Source organism: Sorex araneus, chromosome 1 (genome assembly GCF_027595985.1).
Source record: "Sorex araneus isolate mSorAra2 chromosome 1, mSorAra2.pri, whole genome shotgun sequence".
Taxonomy (NCBI): Eukaryota; Metazoa; Chordata; class Mammalia; order Eulipotyphla; family Soricidae; genus Sorex; species Sorex araneus.
The window spans coordinates 336,390,468-336,402,910 of NC_073302.1; the positions used below are offsets into that span (position 1 = coordinate 336,390,468).

The following is a 12,443-nucleotide window of genomic DNA, read 5'->3' on the forward strand; positions in this document are numbered from 1 at the left end:
CCCCTGAGGACTGCCATGAGTGATCCCTGAGCACAGAGCCAGGAGTAAACTCTATGTACTTCCAGGTTTAGCTCAAAATCTAAATAATGAGGTAAAATAGTGCCGTAGATGCCTATGTAATCAACACCTTGTTCCCTGTGTGCATACCCTCATTTTCTCAACTGAGATAAACCATGCAGCATTCCACACCCATGTGAGGTTTAATGGAAACTGCTGAGCAGAAACTTGTAAATCATAAAGCAAAGGATTCCTGTAGATTCCTTAAGAAGCTGTGTGTGAATATGTCAGACTAGATCTAATAGATCATCATCCACAATTGTGTAAGCATTTCTTATTCACCTAAATATTTTGATTAATTTGGTGGTGACAGTGTCTAAACAGAATAAAATCACATACTATATATTTTTTTAAAAATTAGTTATTTTTTTAAAAAATTAGTTTTCTCAAAATAGTCTAAACTATGCTGTTGATGACAGATGTTATTTCATGGGTTTTGGACATAAGATCCTCATTCTTAGTAATCATAATTAAAAATTTACGAATAAATTTGAAGAATTCGACCTGAGTTTTAAGCAACCTTTGTTTAACTTGGGTTTAGCTTATACAAAATTCTTTTGGGGGGTTGTGAAGTAGGTGGGGTTGTGTATACCTGTCTGTGCAAAGGCCTTGTTCCTGGCTCTATGTACAGGGATCACTCATGTGAGGTGCAGGGACTGTATGTGATAACAAAGATCTAACCAAGTTCTGCTATATGCAGGTAAGCACTTTATCTGCAATAGTCTCTGGCTCTCAGCTTGTGCAATTTTTATGGTAGAAGAATAACCATTCTTATTACTTTAGACTGGCTATGAGCCTATAAGAAGAATAATTATAGAAATCACCTAATGCAATTCCATGTCAAGAAAGAAGAAATTGAAGATTATGCTGTATAAACTAAAGTCAATTCTGAATATATTGGTCAGGGAAGAATTTACCAAGGAAATAAAATAGTACATTTGTAGCACATCTATATACAGCTATAATAGTAATATAATATAGTAGTATAATAGCATATCTATATACATCTATAAATAGTATGTCTATATACATCTATGATAGTAATATGATAGTATAATTGTACATCTCTATATGTCTATATATAGTACATCTATATTCATCTATAATAGCAATGTGATAGTATATTAGTACATCTATATGCATCTATAAATAGTATATCTATATATCTATAATAGGAATATAATATAGTAGTATAATAGTGCATCTCTATACATCTACAAATAGTATATCTATATACATCTATAATAGTAATATGATAGTATAATAGTACATCTATATATCTATAATTGTGATATACTATAGTAGTATAATAGTACATCTACATACATCTCTATATAGTGTATCTATATGTATCTATAGAGCTTGATTATAAAAATTTGATTTTTCCTTATATGTTTAAAATCTACAAATAAGTTTTAACATTAAGAAGTATTAAAGTTTTATTTTATTATTACATTTTTTGTTTGGGTCTATACCCAGAAGTCCTCAGGGACTATTTCTGGCTCTGTGCTGAGAAGTGACTTGGTGATATGCAGGAAACCATATGTGGTGCCGAGAAATTGAAACAAGTTGGTGTGAGTCAAGGGAAGTGCCTTAAGTTCTGTTCTCTCTCCAGACCCCAGTATATGTTATTTTTTGTATGACTTCTAGCCAAAGAAAAGCAACATGGGGCTTAATATTTCAGTAAGTAATTAATATTCAGAATATAATCTTCAGTATATATTTCTGCACAATAGAGAATACAAATATTTCAGTATTTCTACATAATATAAAAGCTGCAAAATAAGTAACATAATAACTCATATGCAATAATAGCTGATAATAACCTATATAAGACCATTGAGATAGTACAGCAGGTTCTTATCTTACACACAGAAACCTGGGTTTGATACCCAGAACACTACAGGTTATAATCCAAAAGTGAGATACAGGAACAATTATGTGTAACAATCATTCATAACAACTTATATATAAAGTTCTTTATGTATAATAAAACCAGCATAGCTTATAATAACTAACATGACCGATGACTAGTAACTAGTATAATAACTAATATTACATGGAATGGGTTCAATATATAATTGCATAGCCTTTGAATTGTTGGTACTAATATTTTGTTGTTGCTGTTGGATTCTTATGTTCTTCACCAGTGTTTGCTGAAAAAGTATATGATATCTGTCCATGGCTGAAGGCCCACCTGTAACTTGCTGTCACTGGCAGCTAAGTTTGCTTAGTGACTCCACAGCAGGGCACTGAGGGAGAAAAATAGGGCTTTATTTATGTTCTGTGTCAGATATTATGACTAGTAGAAGAATTACTCCTGGAGCACATTCTTCAAGTATATTATCAGTGCTGCATCTTTTATACACCACCACATCTTAATTACTTGGGTGTCTGAATTCTGTACAATTTGGGCAGCTTGTCTCTGAATCAGCGGACAAAAAAGTCTTTTTGACTTGGTAACTCATGTGACTCTGACTCAGTAGAACATGAAATATGATTAACATCGAACACAATGCCCTTGAAGCAGACCTTTTTGCCTGCCCCAGGTGACATTATGATACATATATATTATGGAATTAAATATTGCACAAACTTGAGAAATATACATATATACACACACTTGGTTATGCACATTTTATGAATACACACTCTTATTTCTGGAATGCTTCTAGTGTTCTGACAGACAATTGAGAAAGGCAAAAATAGTAATCAAATCAGTTCAGGTAATGTAATCGTATGATTTTAAGATGCATCAAGCAGCTGGAGCAGAGCATAGTGTCAGCAGACTTCCTTATCCTTCAGTCCTTTCTCTATACACCACAGATAAGGAAGGCCACTTGGTGTTTTGCCTTATGCCCTTTGCTCAACATCTCCAGTTCCATCCAGTTGCTACAAACACATGATTTTATTTTGCCTTTTATCTACATAGTATTCCATCATGTATATAGTCTATGTTTTTTACCCATCTATTTGTGGACATTCAGATTGCATTCTCATCCTGGATATTGTGCTAATAAATGCTCTAAAATGCTATTAACAAAAGTGTGTTCTTAGCTTTTCAAATTTGTGTTTTTGTGTTTGGCTGGGTCATATTGAAGCTTCATTCATAAGTTTTTGAGAATAATTTCTCTTTGTTTTTAACAGTTAAACATTGAACTCTCATACCTAACAATAGTGAATGATAGAGTTCTTTCTTCACCACATCCCTGCAAATATTGGTTGTTTAATTTTTTTTTAATTTTATTGAATCACCATATGGAGGGTTACATAGTTGTCACGATTATGTCAGTTATACAATATTCAAACACCCTTCCCTTCACCAGTGCCCATATTCCATCACCAACGACCCCAGTACACCTGCCGCCCCCTCCCACCTTCCCAGTCCCCACCCTTATAAGTGATAAGTTTCACTTCGTTTACGCTTTATCTCGATTACATTCCATGTTTCAACACATAACTCACTATTGTTGCTGGGGTTTCCCCCCAAAAATAAAAAGACAGTCCTATTGCCAAGGAAGCATTTGATAGTTCTCCATTGCTAAGAATATAGAGATATTAAGTCCCGCTGTTTGTTACATAACTTTTCTTTCCCCCCTCCTTGCCCCGCGCCAACGAGTTCACGCCTGTTTAGTAATCGCCACGCTGCCTGACAAAGGGAAAAAACCCGAAAAAGATGGTTATTTCCCCTCATCAGCCGGCGTGGGGCTCTGGCTTAGTTGATAGTCTAGTAGAGTGTCTACAAGCAGTTTCTGGAACCAAAGGTATTGCGCTGGTATCGGCTCCGGCTTGAGATTCCACCAGCGTCCTGCTGTTCCATGTACATTATTCCCCTTATATCCCATTCCCACGCCACCAGGTCTGTTTGCTTAATGGACATCACACTATGGTTGACGCCACGCTGCGTTTCTTCCCGAGAAAGAAGGATATTTCTTCTCAGCCGGTGTGGGGATATAGCTTAGTTCAGTCTAGAGAGATGGCTACCACTTTGATTGCCTTCAATATTTCAGCAAAAGACTTACTATTCTTGTTAGGATCTCCCACAAAAGTCCGACTCGTTAAAAAGGAACCATTACATATTGCTGATGCTAAGATGACATTAGGTCGCGCGGCCGCTGCGCGACCTAATGTGGGTTTCTGTATAAAGTCCAGGGAAAGTACAACCAGAAATAACATCACTACAAACTTTTACCCTTTTATGGTGCTCATAAGATGGAGAAACCTAGAGAGAGGCTCGGCGTCTCCATTTTGCGCTCAGAAAGCCGTGGACCCTGCGCTGTGCTTAGGAGGAAGGGGTTGAGAGAGAGAGGTTAAAAGAATTGGAGAATGCCGGTTTCCACTGTTGCAGCCCGCCGTGGGGTCTCCAATCCCGTGCCGGAATTAGTTCAGTGGGCTGCTTGGAGTCCAAGGGCGCTCTTTTAGGCTCTTCCATCATGCTCGATCCGCAGCAGGGCCAAAAGGGGGTTGTTTAAATTTTTTGATATGATCATATGATTTTTCTTACTTCTTTGGTTGATATGGTTTATTACATTACTCGATCAACATTTGTTGATGCATCCTTGCATGAATGGAATGAATGGTACTTGGTTATGCACATTTTATATTATGGTTTTATATTATGGTTTTCAATCTGCTAAGATTTTCTTGAGGATTTTGCATTGATGTTTATCAGAGATATTGATATGTAATTTTATTTTTCAGTAACACCTTTGCCTGCTTTTGGTATTGGGGTGATGTTGGCCTCGTAGAAACTGTGAGGAAAGATTCCTACTAGTTAGTCTAGTGAGTGCAGGAGAATATTTAATTGTGTTTTTAATTTGCATTTCATATTGATTAATAATATCAGACACTTTTAAAATTGTGAATTGATCATTTTTATATCCTTCTTTGTGAGGTGTATGTACTTTTGGTCTAATTTTTATTTGATTTACCTTTATTGTTTCATATAACAATGTATTCCTTTCTCAGACATATTTTCTCCTAGACTATGACTTGATTAATTATTTAGGTAATATCTGATGAAAAGATATTACTAATATAAAAAAGTCTGATTTCTCCTTTCTTGTCATCATTTCATGTCCTATCTAAATACAATTTCCCTATGTACATGATCAAAGACATTTTTATGTTTTCTTCATAAAACTTGATTTATTAGCTATTAATTTAACTCATCTTTTTGGTTTGTTTTATTTGGGATCCAGAATGTTGGTAAAGCTCAGGTCTTACTCTTTGGCCCTTGCTCGGGAATCACTGTTGACTGTACTCAGGGGATGATACACAGTACCAGGAATCAGACCAGTGTCAAGTATATGCAAAAGCAATATTCTCATTTTCTAAACTATCACTCCAGCTTCTATTTTAGTTTTGAAAACTCAGGGTTGCAAAGTATCTAAAATTAATTTTTGGTAAGGATTAAAATTAGTTTTGCTTTAATTTTTATCTTAATTTATTGGAAGATTTTTTGTCATTGAATTTTGTTTGCACATTTGTTGAAAAGCTATTTACTGTCTAGTTCATTCAGTCTTTGTGTTTTAATGATGTACTTACCTATATCTTTGTTAATACTCTATTGGGTCTTGAAATAAGGAATTGATAGTTCTTTAATTTAATCTTCTTTAGGATATTTTTGCTGTTCTATATTCATTGTATTTTACTATGTCTTAATTAAACTTTTTAATTCTAATATAGTAACCTTTAAAAATACTGAATGTGATTTCACATAATCTATAAACTAATTTGGACAGATTTATTTAAATTATGTATCAGTATGTTATTTAACTCTAACAGCACCGTAGCACTGTCGTCACATTGTTCATAGATTTGCTTGAGCGGGCACCAGTAACGTCTCCATTGTGAGACTTGTTGCTGTTTTTGGAATATCAAATACGCCATGGGAAGCCTGCCAGGCTCTGCTACGTGGGCGGGATAATCTCAGTAGCTTTCCAGGCTTTCCGAGAGGGACAGAGGAATCGAATCCGGCCAGTGTATCAGAAACAGGAAACAATACAAAATAAGTAGGGTGTGAATGAGAAATATTTGGTTTTGGATAATTTCTGTGCAGGCTTTCTGGTGACACTGGGATGGATGGCTACCACATATTTTGCTCTTTTTTAAAAAAAATTTATTAGTGAATCGCTGTGAGGTACAGTTACAAACTTATGAACTTTCATGTTTGCATTTCATTTACATCCCTCCACCAGTTCCCATTCTCCTCTACCAATGTTCCCAGTATCCCTCCCACCAACCCCACCTCAACCCCCACCACCCCACCCTGCCTCTGCAGCAGGGAATTCCCTTTTCTTCTCTCTCCTATTGGATGTTGTAGTTTGCAATAGAGGTATTGAGTGGCCATCATGTTTGATCTATAATCTACTTTCGGCACGAAGCTTTCAACCCAAGTGGATCCTCCCAACATTCTCTACTAAGTATTCCCTTCTGTATCTCAGCTGCCTTTTCCCCCAGCATACGAGACCAGTTTCCATGCTGTGGGGTAGAGCTCCTGGTTCTTATCTCCACTACTCTTGGGTATTAGTCCCCAGTCTGCTACTTTATATTCCACATATGAGTGTGGTCTTTCTATGTCTGTCTCTTTCTTTCTGACTCATTTCACTCAACATGATACTTTCCATGTTGATCCACTTATATGCAATTTCATGATTTTATCTTTTCTAACAGCTGCATAGTATTCCATTGTGTAGATGAACCAAAGTTTCTTTAACCATTCATCTGTTTTTGGGCACTCCAGTTTTTTCCAGATTTTGGCTATTATAAACAGTGCTGCAATGAACGTACAAGTGCAGATGTAATTTCTACTATACCTTTTTGCCTCTTTGGGATATATTCCCAGGAGTGGTATTGCTGGATCAAATGCGATGTTTTGCTATTTGTAATCTTGGTCTGGACTTGATGCAGATCCCAGGCAGCAGAACAGTGCGTCACCTCATAAGAATTCCCCCGCCCCCAAATCGTCTAAGTTACCTGACAGAGGGACTGTGTCTGTTCCAAGAGCAGTGGAAGAATGGGTACTCTAGACTTAAAAAGAAATAGTTTTCAAAAACAACTTCTGTAATAATTGCTATGCAATAAGTACCTCAAACTTGATGTCTAAAAGCAATACCTACTTATCATTCCTAACATCTGTGAAGGAGTTCGGGAGTGACTTAGCTGAGTTGAGACCCAGATGAGATAGATATGCAATACTTGTTTTAAAGGGGTCCTACTGCATTATGGAAAAAAATTCTTGGTTTTAAGATATTTGGTATGAGACAAAGTATTGACTTAACCTATTAGCTGGAAGCCAGCCACAGTTGCCTATTTGGGGGTGGGAGTGAACTAAACTACACCTCTGAACAAATGATTGATTGAGAACAGGGCACTAGTTTACATTATTTTATTTTGTGAGCTTGAAAGCTGTGCTGAGGCAACTGCTACCCCTGCGCTATTTAGCCAGTCTGGCTCTGTGGGTGATGCTTGGGCCTGAGGATGTAGCGCTGCTGCAGCCTGGTGGTGCCAAACTAGGGCCATGTAGGGGGCCATGAGGGCCACCTGTGATGCTTAGGGGCCCCCTTAAAAATATGCTTGGGATCTGTAGTTACATCCATGGTGGTTAGAGGGAAGCATGTGACAGAGAGAGCTTAACAGGGTGCTGGAAATGAACTCTGATCTCTGACTTATCATTCCAACTCCTCAAAACCACAACAATATGTTAGAAAGCAGGTGAACAGTAATGTGGAGTCCATGCCCAATTCAATCAGCTTAATCAATGGCTGAATAAATAGCAGTATTTGTGGAAACAGGATGAAAATGCTATTAGGGTATCCCAAAGAGGAATCAAAAGAGCTATGCTAGGAGTATCACGTCTCACTCAAGTGAGAGAAGGAATCCGGACTTCTGACCTCCATCAATGGTCAAGAATCAGGTACACCGTCTTGTTTGCCAAGGCATCAAAAATCAGATGGGCCGGTCATGTAATTTGATTCAGAGATGACCGCTGGACTAGAGCTGTTACCGACTGGATTCCAGGGGATGTCAGAAGACCTCGTGGCTGCCCACCAACTAGATGGTCAGATTTCTTTGTCAAATCCCTGAATGAACGATTTGAGGCTCTTCCTGTTTAGAGCAAGCAGATATCATTGGGCTGCACTAGCACGCGGCAGGGACAAATGTAGACGTTACTGGCACCCGCTCGAGCAAATCAAAGATCAACGGGACGACAAGTGATACAAGTGATTTGTGGAAACGTGAAAGATATCTCATATATATGCATATATTTATTCATCACATATATGCATATATTGAATAAGATCATCAAGTTAAAAATTTCTTCTTAAAAAATAAACAAGTACACACTGGTGTAGGGAGATGACAAATTTTAAGGTGCTTGCTTTGCACCAGGTCCGACCTACAAGTTCTATTCCTGGCACCACATATGGTTACCAGGACAGATCCAAGCACAAAGATAGGAATAAGTCCGAGCAGACAGCTGTGGCTCTCAATCCAAAAATAAAAAAGAAAATAAACAAATCCTAGCAAAGTTTTCAACCTATTTTCATGAGAATTAAGCCAACACAATATTAATTTCTCTGAAATACAATATCCAAGATCTAGGCTTGGCCACACTTATGTTAGAACTGGGTGATAAAGGACAGAACACAGTTGTCTGTCATTGTCTGTCCTTTGTCATCCAGTTCTAACATCATGTTGTTATGAAAATGGCCATAAAATTTGTGGTGTGTGTGTGTGTGTTTGTGTGTGTGTGTGTGTGTGTGATGCTGGGGAATCAAAACCAGAGTCTCATACATGCAAGGCATGTATTCTGCTGAACTACATTTCTGGTTGTTTCCATAGTATTGCTAAATGATCTATGTACCGGCCAGATTCCTGCAGTATGCTTCAGATTGCAAAGATTTGGGGAACAAATTTATTGGCATTAACAGCTTTATTTTCTGCTTCTGCATGAGATGATAGAGGGAGTTCTCAGTGAGTTCTCTCAACTTTTTAGAAACAGAAAGATTATTACAGGTTACATCCTTATTTCCTTGATGACTCATTTCTTTATTCATTCATCCATCAGTATCCTGTATTTTTCATTAAACTGGTATTGAACTTCTATTAGGTACCGGGAACAAAATTTTGGAGATGTTAGGGTAAATGAGAGAAAAAGCCTTCTATATTGGGAAGAAATAAAATTGAAAAAATCTTTAGACTAAGATAAATGCTGAAAGATAAGAGTAGAATTTTGCAAATAATAAGTTCGGAGGCAGTTACCTTTAAATGGGAAATGGGATGATTTTGTCTTTTAGAGAAGCCAGATTTTCTAGCTGTGATATAAGGAATGAAATATTTAGATACAAAGTATCTGATCACCTCAAGTCAAGGTATTAGGAAATACAAAGTCTGTTGGAGAAGAATTTGACCTATTTAAAGAGGAGTGGCAGAAAAGTGCTTGAAGCTAATGGCAGAAGTAAAAAGTTAGATTAAGGTTAAATGGATTACAGTGTATAGATCTGAACTAAGTGATTTTTTAATAAAGTAGGAGTACTGCTATTTATTCAGCCATTCATTAAGCTGATTGAATTGGTCATGAACTCCACATTACTTTTTTTAAAATTCTATTCTGAAATTTAACTTTATTTTATTATTATTTTTAATCCCCCTTTTCTTATTTACTATGAGATACAGCCACAAAGTTTTCATCTTTGAGTTTTGGTCATATAATCATCAAAAATCCATCCCTTCACCAGTGCACACTTGCCACCACAAAAATCCCCAGTATTCCCCCCACCCCCCATTCCAACCCTTCCCCTACTTGTTTGGCAGACAATTTCCCTCATGCTCTCTCACTACTTTGGCTACATTCGATATTTTGACACCAGTCTCACCACCACTTAAATCTGCCGAAAAGGCAATGCTAGATGATTTGTTTTGTATTGCTTATTATGGATAGAATATAATGTCCAGGAAATTCTGTGTCATTCTCTTCAGGGAGTTTTAGTTTCTAATCTCTGGGTCTTGGCTGCTGATGAGATTACATGGCACCAGGTGCAGTTTGTGGGTGTGACTGCCAAGCTTCTGGAAAACTGGGGACCTGCAGGGAGGAGGCCCAGTCCTGATACAAGCGGGCTTGGAGATCTCAGTCACAGGTTCCCGCATACCTGGGTTTTCCTGTTGGTCCACTCTCTGGTGAAGTTCATCCCGTTTGGGATGAGGTTCTTCCCAGCATGTGAAGAGTGGCATTGGGCATGGTGGCGGTTGGGTTCTGGAGGTTTTTGACTGCCAGGGTTCTATTTGGGGCAGGGAGGGAAACTCAACTCGCCTCCCTCTGAGGTGCCCTGGTGAAGACAGCCTGGCATGGAGTCAAGGGCATTCTGTGGCACTCTCTTCTGGGAGCTTTAGTTTATAGTCTCTGGGCCTTGGCCATTGATGAGATTACATGGCACCAGGGGTGTTTTGTGGGTGTGACTGCCAAGCTACTGGAAAACTGGGGGGTGGAGGCCGAGCCCTGATCCAGGTGAGCCTGGGGCTCTCAGTCATGGATTCCCACCTACCTCTGTGCTACAGAACCTAATTGCATCTTTTGATCTCTCTCTAGATTTATGGATCTCTGAAATAAGGCCAATAAATATATAGCTGAGCTGAGGTGGTTTATGGGTGTGTCTCCCACATACCGAACTTTTGGCTGTTTAATTCTTGGTATACTTGGTCCCAAGTTGTTGAAGTCTGGCCAAAGGTACAGCAGTAATTTTGGGGTATCTGGAAGCCTGAAGGCATCATCAAGCTGCTGATGCACTCACCCCACAGGTACAGGTTTACCTGCTGGCAGCACCATACCCCTTAACTAAGTGATTTTTAAAAATATTTCTTTTTAGTGTCTATATGTGTTGCATTTCTTCTATTCATAAGATCTTGGTGTTAAATCAGTTTGTTTATGCCTGCCAAAAAGGTTAGTGTTAAAAGATGTATTAGATACACCTAGGCATTGTAGGGCAGTTTAACAATATGCTAATGATACATGTAAAAGTGGATGCATAAGAATCCATTAAAGTTTTCATAGTAGAACAGAAGATTCTGGCCTCACTTAATTGTGCAGTCAGAGCAGGCAGTTCAAGTCTGAGGATATGTATGTGACCGTGGAATTGGAAAAGGGAGTCCCCCAGATTTTGATATCTATGATGAGGAATCTTTGTAGACAGAAAGTATCCAGGTCAACTGTGTGAAATTATGTTGTAGGCTAACAAAAGGGCATATGACAATGCATATAACTATAAGGCCGCAAGTCCCGTGAGGAATGGATAGGGAGGAAAGAGCTTTAGGTGAAATCTGAGAGTAACAAGGAGCTGGAGATGAGAGGGTCAAATCATAACAGAAGCTTAATGTTTTGCTGACCTTAAAAGTGAGGGGGGGGAGAGTGAATTTAAGATTTTTGGTAGGAAACTTCCAATGTGAACTCAGCCTTCTTCTAAGACACAAGTTCTGATGTTGGGCATAATAACCCATTGTTCTTTTCCAAGTTTCTAGAGGGCAGAGTCTGTGCCCTCTGTATCACCCACAGTATCCAAACACTGACTGTTGGTAAGAAAGCCCTGAATGAATAACAGGTGAGTGCACCCTGTCATTCACTGAAATACCATATTCTATATTCTCCAGCTCCTGTGGTTCAGTCATAAATTTGGGTCTCAAATGAATGATAGGATGTGTCCTACTACTAAGCATTTAGTGAAAAATTACTGAGTTCATAAGGCATACTTTTATTACATTACTAAGTTGAAGCAAATGTATTAGATGGTTCCTTATATTAATATTTTCAGTCTCTGAAAGCTCTGTATATATTTTATCTAGTTAGAAAACAGCAGAAAATAGGACCTTTAAGCAGATGTGATAATTATAGAACACAATGCTAAATTGAATAGTAGGGGAAGAGGTGCCAAAAGAAAATACTCAGCTTAGATTACACCTGGTTATTTTTGCATTATTATTTTTAATGTGTTTTGACACCTCAGCTGTTGCATATAGACTTTCTCTGATCTTCAAAGCTCACAATTTGGGTTAGATAATTAAACTACTAAATGGCTCATGTTCTTGTTATATTATTAGATGCAAAAGTGTGACATAATTTTTATTTGTTCATTCATTAATTCATTAATTCATTCACTCATACTAAGTAACTTATGCATGCATTATACCTAAACTTCTTTAATTTATTCTCGAATCTCAAGCATTTGAGTCAAGAAAGGAGGAGGATTAAAGGTAACATCTTGCTTAAAATAAGTAAAACATAAGATACAAAGGAAAACTCCAGTAGCCATTTTAGCACACTGCTTTGGGAATTGACAATAGGTAAAAATTTCTTCACACTTGCAGTTAATATCAGAACATGTGGAAATTAT

The 12,443-nt window shown here is 37.7% G+C and overlaps 1 protein-coding gene across 2 annotated transcripts in view; it reads left to right on the forward strand.

The window, feature by feature from the left end:
• The window catches only part of ZMAT4 (zinc finger matrin-type 4), a 529,730-nt gene that overhangs the window by 275,302 nt on the left and 241,985 nt on the right, over positions 1 to 12,443 (forward strand). The gene's annotated exons all lie outside the window — the stretch shown is intronic.